Raw genomic sequence first — 6953 nt, 5'->3', positions numbered from 1 at the left:
ATAGGGAGGTCACCATCTTTCCTCTTTCCCCACTTACCATCTGCTGGAGGTGACTAATGAGCAGTGAGGTGGAAAAAATGATGGGCAGCAAGAAGGTGGAAAAGCAAGGTAGTCTGGATAATCTGTCCCTGGATAACCAAAGCTAAATTATACATCATTGACAAAGATAAGGAGGACAAATGTCTAGGTTCACATACTTTTACTATTGAGACTGATGAAAAGAATAATGGAAAAAAAGTTTAAAACTAAGAGAAAAGGCTCCATCTTTCTATTTGTCTTGCTGAGAGTTAAACACACACACACTCATACATACACCAAATTATTTTTGAGCCCATAATTTAAAATATACAATATACATATGTATATGGATGGATGGATGGATATGTGTATATGCATGGATATGTATATGTGCATATGTGTGCATGTGTATGTGTGTGTGTGTGTGTGTGTGTGTGTGTGTGTGTGTGTGTGTGTGTGTGTGTGTATGCTATATAGGTCAGTGGATAGAGTTCTGGGCCTGGAGTCAAAAAGTCCTGAGTTCAAATCTGGCCTCAGAAACTAACTAGCTGTGTGACCCTGGGAAAGTTCTGTTTGCTTTACCACTCCAGAGTCTTTGGCAAGAAAACTCTGTGGACAGTATGGTCCATGGGGTCATAGTCAGATATGACAACAAGATAGACAGATACACATAGATAGATTGATAGATTAAGGTAAGAATTAGGGGCAGATAGAGAATGGACATTAAAGACAATACTTAGTTTAAAATATCACCTTGGACATATACTGGTTTAACCTCTTAGTGCTTTAGGCAAATTTCTAAGATGGCAGGTGTAGAGAAGTTGACAACACTGTTAGGGGAGTTTCCTAACTGGGAATTCTTGATGCTAATAAAATCAGAAGTCAAGTTTTAAATCCCATACATTTACCAAGGAATAATAACATCTACCTCCTAGGGTGGTTATGAGACTAAAAGGAGATTTTTGTAAAGTATTTAGCACAGTTCCTGCAATGGCAGACAGGTGAGGCATTGAATAGAGTGCCAGACCTGGAGTCAGGGAGATTCAGCTTGAGTTCAAATTTGACTTCAAACACTGACTAGCTGTGTGACCTGGGCAAGTCACTTAATCCTGTTTGCCCAGTTTCCCCATCTGTAAAATGAGCTGAAGAAGGAAATGGCAAACTACTCCAGTATCTTTGCAAAAAAACAAAACAAAACCAAACAAAAAACCCAAATGGGGTCACAAAGAGTCACATTTCACACAACTGAAATGACTGAACAACAAATAGCACAGTGCCTGGCACATAGTAAGTACTACATAATTATTAGTTGTGATGATGGTGGTGATATACAGTGTGTAATGAAAGGAAAACCTGAACTCAGTAAGAAAGGGGAAAGTGTCTCTCATTTCAAACTGAAAACAGGAATTATTCTTACTTGACTATTATTCTAGTTCCAGACTCTAGAATTATAGAAACAGAAATGATCTTAGGTGTCTTCCACTCCAATTCTTCCATTTTCAAGATGCAGAAAGTGAGGCCCATATAGGGGCAAGAACTTACCTAAGGATACCTACATACTGAATGTAAGAGCATTCAAACCCAGGTCATTGACCTGAAGTATTGAATACCTTCTTCTAGTCCACCAGCAGTGTCAAACTCAAATAGAAACAGAAACCCCCAATCCATACATACAGATAGGTTTTTGGGTTTGGTTTTTTTTTGTTTTTTTGGTGAGGCAATTTGGGTTAAGTGACTTGCCCAGGGCCACACAGCGAGTAAGTGTTAAGTGTCTGGGGATGGATTTGAACTCAGGTCCTCCTGATTCCAGGGCTGGTGCTCTATCTACTGTGCCCCCCCAACTGCCCTAGATAGTTTTTTTAATGTAATATTATCTATTTTTATTTGTTTTGTTAAATGTTTCTCAATTACATATTCATCTCATTTGAGTCACACTCGGGAGTGTTGGGCTGGATGTTTGATACCTCTGCAATACACCAAAAGCCATTCTAACCTTCCTCTCTTTTTCTGTCACAACCTAGCCATGTTACTTATAGTCTATTGCATTGGCGGCTAATGGAAGAACTCCTTGTTAAGGTTGTTGTAGGTAGGAGGGTGGGGAAGAAGATCAAAACCTTGCATTTGTCAGGGACTCATTTTCCTGTTCAAGAATTGTGGGTGATCCATATATGTAGACAGAATTTGATCCTAATAATAGCCTTTTCTCTTTAACTTCATCATCTCTTCTTTATGATGAATTATGAATATTTAGTTTTCTGCCACCAGTTAAATCTGGTGGCAAATAAGTCGACAGCAGACAATAGAGACTCAAAGCATTAAAAAGCTAGAAGAGATATCCGAGGTCATTTTGTTTATACCTACCCAAAGCAAAAATCTTCCTTCCAACAACTCCTCTGACAGTGGTCATTCAATCTTGAAGACCTCTAGTGACAAGGAAATCCCTAATGCCATCAGGCAATCAATTTCATCTGTATAAAGGGACAAAAATTGCCTAGATTCTAATCTCAGTTTTGTCCCTGATCAGCTGTGTGACATGGGCAAATCACTTGGCCCTCTGAGCTTCAATTCCCTTATCTTAAAAATTAAAAGATAGGTTTGTATGATCTCTAAGGTAGCTTGTAGCTCCACAATTATTTGATTCTTTTCTTTAAAAAGTCTGCTCTATACAACTAAAGCCTGTCAGTCCAACAGCATGAACACTGCCAAGGAAACAAAAAAGTTCTACAGGATAGATAACTCCTCATCAAACATACACAAGACATTGGTGAACATGGATAGGTCCAAGCCAATGTATAGCTTTAGCATTATCAATGTTGCTTTACACATTAATATAAAGAGAAATCATGTCTGGCAGCCTACATAATAGGGATTTTCTGTTGTTTTTTTCTCTCTTTTTAATGCATCCTTCTAATTCTAAAGAAATGAAATATTTTAAAGATGATTTCCTTTACATATAATTATAGTTACTATATACTTGTTTTTCTAGCAACAGGATTTCTTCGGTTTTATGACAGTGCTCTCTTGCTTTATAGAAAAAGCATGTTATAATAGATAAAGTAATGAGCTGTGGACTAAACTCATGTCTTCTCTGTGGGGCTCTTCTCCACCCCCACAAAGCTACTCAAGCATAGCATGCCACTTAATTGAATGCAAAAGGAAGAAAATTGGAACTCTGCCTTGTGAGACTCTTCCTTGAAGTACAAAAGAGTGCCACAGGAGTAGAAAAAAATTTTTCACCTGACCCCAGGGTGGACAGTAAACCAGGCACACTGGTCTTACTGTCTCAGGGATTCTGGCACCAGAAAACAAGTCACAATAGTGCCCATCTAATTCTTTTAACACCAGCTCCCAGTGTGAAATCTGGGGGAAGGGGGAGGGGGAATCATAGAACCTCACTTTACTAGTTATTATTGGTAACATCAGTCTATTAACCAACAAGTATTTATTAAGTATCCACTATAAGTCAGGTACTGGAAAAATACAAAAAACATCACTTTAGTAGCAGTTAATTAATTAACAGGTATTTATTAAGTGTCCACTACATACCAGGCAATGAGCTTGGTGCTGGCATTACAAATAGAAAAAAATGAAAATAGTCCTTATCTAAAGGAGGTAATGATTAGACACATGTAATTTTTTTGTAGTCTTTTGCTAGCCTATCAAAGGCAGCATTGATATAGATAGCTACATTTATAAATAGATCTATCAAAAGATTGGTCACTCAATAGATGGATAGATAGATTTCCTTTTCCTCGTCACTAAAAAAAATAAGGACCTCACCTTATCCTGTCAAAATGCTTCCTTTGTATCCTGTTTATAATACATATCATAAAGGGTGTTCCAAAAGTCAAAGCTTATAATTGCACTAAGACTTTTGGAACATCCCTGGTAAATTGTTTCATCTAAGCTGCTGAACTTTCATACCTTGGCACATGAAAATTATACTAAATAGCTTGCTACTTCAGCTTACTTTTAAGTCCTACAGGTGGATGCGTCAAACAGACCTCCTTATACTAGCACCTTTACTCATGAACAGGAGGATCATAACACCTCTTAAGATGGATATGAGAGATCTTTGGATTGATGTTGGTGTGAGTTGTTGAGAAGTTGTTTTTTGTGGACAGAGGTAAATGGGGGAAAGGTTAGATTGTATATTATCTTTTATCCCCCAAAACTCACTTACTTCCTTGTCTTTAGGATCATAGGAGCACAGAATTATAAAATTTTCAAATAAGAAATGGTGACCATCTAGTCTAACACATACCTGGAAATTGTCTTTTTCCCTACATACCAGACAAGTGGTTTCCAGTTTTTGCTTGAAGACACCCTATGAAAGGGAACCCACTATAATCCATTCCACTTTGAGATTGCTGTAATTGTTGGGATTTTTTCCTTACATCATCTATCTCTTTGCAACTATTACCCTACTCTTGCTCTTGAGCCTAAACAGAACAAATCTGATGATTCCAGTGATACCTCTTACCATTTTTGGAGATAACTAGCATGTTTTCCCTAAAATGTTCTCTTATCTAAGCTAGGTATTCCTAGTTCTTCCAAACAATCCTCAAAAAGCATGACTTGAGGCCATTTATACCCTACTTGCCCCACTCCAGACACTGTCCAGATCATTAATGTCAATCCTAAATTGTGGTTCCCAGAAATGAACAAAATCCTCCAGATTTGGTTTGACAAGGGCACAGTGCAATAGCACCACCAATTCACTATTCCTGGAAGTTATGCCTCTCTTAATGCAGCCAAAGACTACATTAGCTTTTTTTGTCTCCCATATCATACAATTGACTCCTATTGAGTTTGTCATCCATCAAACCGCCAAGCCTCACATCTTCATTTTCAGGGGAATAACACTGTCTAGCCAAGACCCACCCCCACCATCTTATACTTGTAAAGTTTATTTTCTGAACCCAACTTTACAATTATGCCAATTGAATTTGATCTTATTAAATTTGGCCCAGTGTCCAGATCCTTTTGAATCCTGACTCACTCATCCAGTGTTTTAGCTATTCCTTTCAGCTATGTTATCTGAAAATTTGATAAGTATGCTGCCTGTATTTATATCAAAGTCATTGATTAAAAAAAGAAAAAGACAAATATGCATGGTCAATGCAAGTGGGCAGAATGGCTGAGAGAGGAACTAAGCACTAAACTCTTCAAGGTAAAAAATCTTTTGCAGATATTCAGAGTGACACTATCTACAGCAGCAAAGAATGCCACTTGTGTTCATGACACAATGAGTCATTTTGTAGAATCATATTTGCAAAAGCTTTTTGTAGTTACCCTGACTTACATGAGAGGAATATGAGTTATTTTTGAATAAAAAGAATAATATGTTTTGGACATTACCTCATAGGGTCATGTCAAGAGAACATGACCCTCTTCCCTTTCTGAAGAGTCACAGTGAATGTACAGTATGTCTTTTTCTTGGTATTCTGGTTTTCAGGCAATAACTTAATATGGAAACAAAACCAAATTCTAGGTCACTCTTTGTGAGTGCCTTCAGTGTACTAGGTGCATTAAACCAAATCCTTCCAGGAATTGTCATAACCTTCGAGTATATAAAGCATTTTGGAAGGGGAATTAACATGCTTAAGTTGCTTGGGTGCAATTTAGCACTTCTATTCACCAAATGGCTTACATTACCTTTTCCAAAAATGCTTTATTCAAACCCAGGATATGGTATATGTAAGAAGAGAATCTGGCCTGATAAGTAACTGCAGCATAATCCCATGCTCAAGTGCTCCCAATAACTCCCTTTCCTTTCCAGAAACATGTCAAGATTTTTTTCTTTTAGCTTTTGTTTCTTTCTTTAAGCCTTTCATAAACTAGGTCTAAAGATCTATATTTCACTTCTTTAGATTTCATTATATTTTATTCACTTAATCTTGCCTCCAACCAAGCAGACTCACTCATAGTCAGAGCTTGAAATGAATTTAGCATGCTCACCTTTTTCTTAAATTTCCATTGCAGTTTAGTTAAAGTTTTCTTTGGGGGCAGGGGAGGAGCTTGTAGAGAGTGTATGGAATAGGATAGTCTCTGGTTAGTCAAATCTTTGTGTCTTTTCATCTTGGTAATATAGAACATAGCAGGAGGAAGTATTTCTTAATACCCACTATTTCAAGAGGAATTGAATTAACCACAATTTCATAGGTATGGGCATTTGACTAATAACTTCACAAGAATATGAGTTTTAAGACATTCATGTCTGTTCTATTAAGGGATATTGTACTTAAAGACTTAGATTGGTTCTATAAAAATCACTTCAAGGCAACTTACATCCTTTTCTGATCTCTAACACACCTTAAGGAGAGAGAAAATATTTTTTGTCCTTTAAAAAACAGCATGATGTGAAAATATATTGCTTACTTTCTATAGACAAGTAGGCAGTTGAATATTTCTCTGTGTAAACATTTTTCAACTTATCTTCAATTTTAAGGTCAAGAGCCAATGTGGCCCACTTGCTATTTCTCATACATAGTATTCCCATCTCCTGTCTCAGTGTGTTTACAAGGACTACTTCCCATACCCCTCTGCACAGGCTCCCTTTCTTGGAAGCTCTAGCTTCTTTCTTTCAAGATTCATTTCTGTCTACAGCCATATCACCCTGAATGCACCCGATCTTGTCTGATCTCGGAAGCTAAGCAGGGTCATGTTAGTTAGCTCTTGGATGGGAGACTGCCTGGGAATACTGGGTGCTGTAGGCTTAAAAAAAAAAAAAGATTCAGTTATAATGCTCTCTCCAGGGGAGACCTTTCTTGATTGGTTAAAGTTCTAGCAATTGTACCTCCCTCAAAAAATTCCTTTGTATTATACACTTTATGTTTACTCATCTCTGCATGTGTTTTTTAAACATTAGAATGTGGGTGCCTTGAGAGCAGGGACTATATCTGTATTGGACTTTGTATCTCTGGTGCAAAGTA

The 6953-nt window shown here is 37.4% G+C and overlaps 1 pseudogene; it reads left to right on the top strand.

Moving 5' to 3' along the window:
* The first annotated feature begins 6619 nt into the window (after positions 1-6619).
* Positions 6620-6737, top strand: LOC122737857 (annotated as a pseudogene).
* Positions 6738-6953: the final 216 nt, after the last annotated feature.

Source organism: Dromiciops gliroides, chromosome 1, assembly GCF_019393635.1.
Source record: "Dromiciops gliroides isolate mDroGli1 chromosome 1, mDroGli1.pri, whole genome shotgun sequence".
Lineage (NCBI taxonomy): Eukaryota > Metazoa > Chordata > Mammalia > Microbiotheria > Microbiotheriidae > Dromiciops > Dromiciops gliroides.
This window is presented reverse-complemented; position numbering and strand designations above follow the sequence as displayed.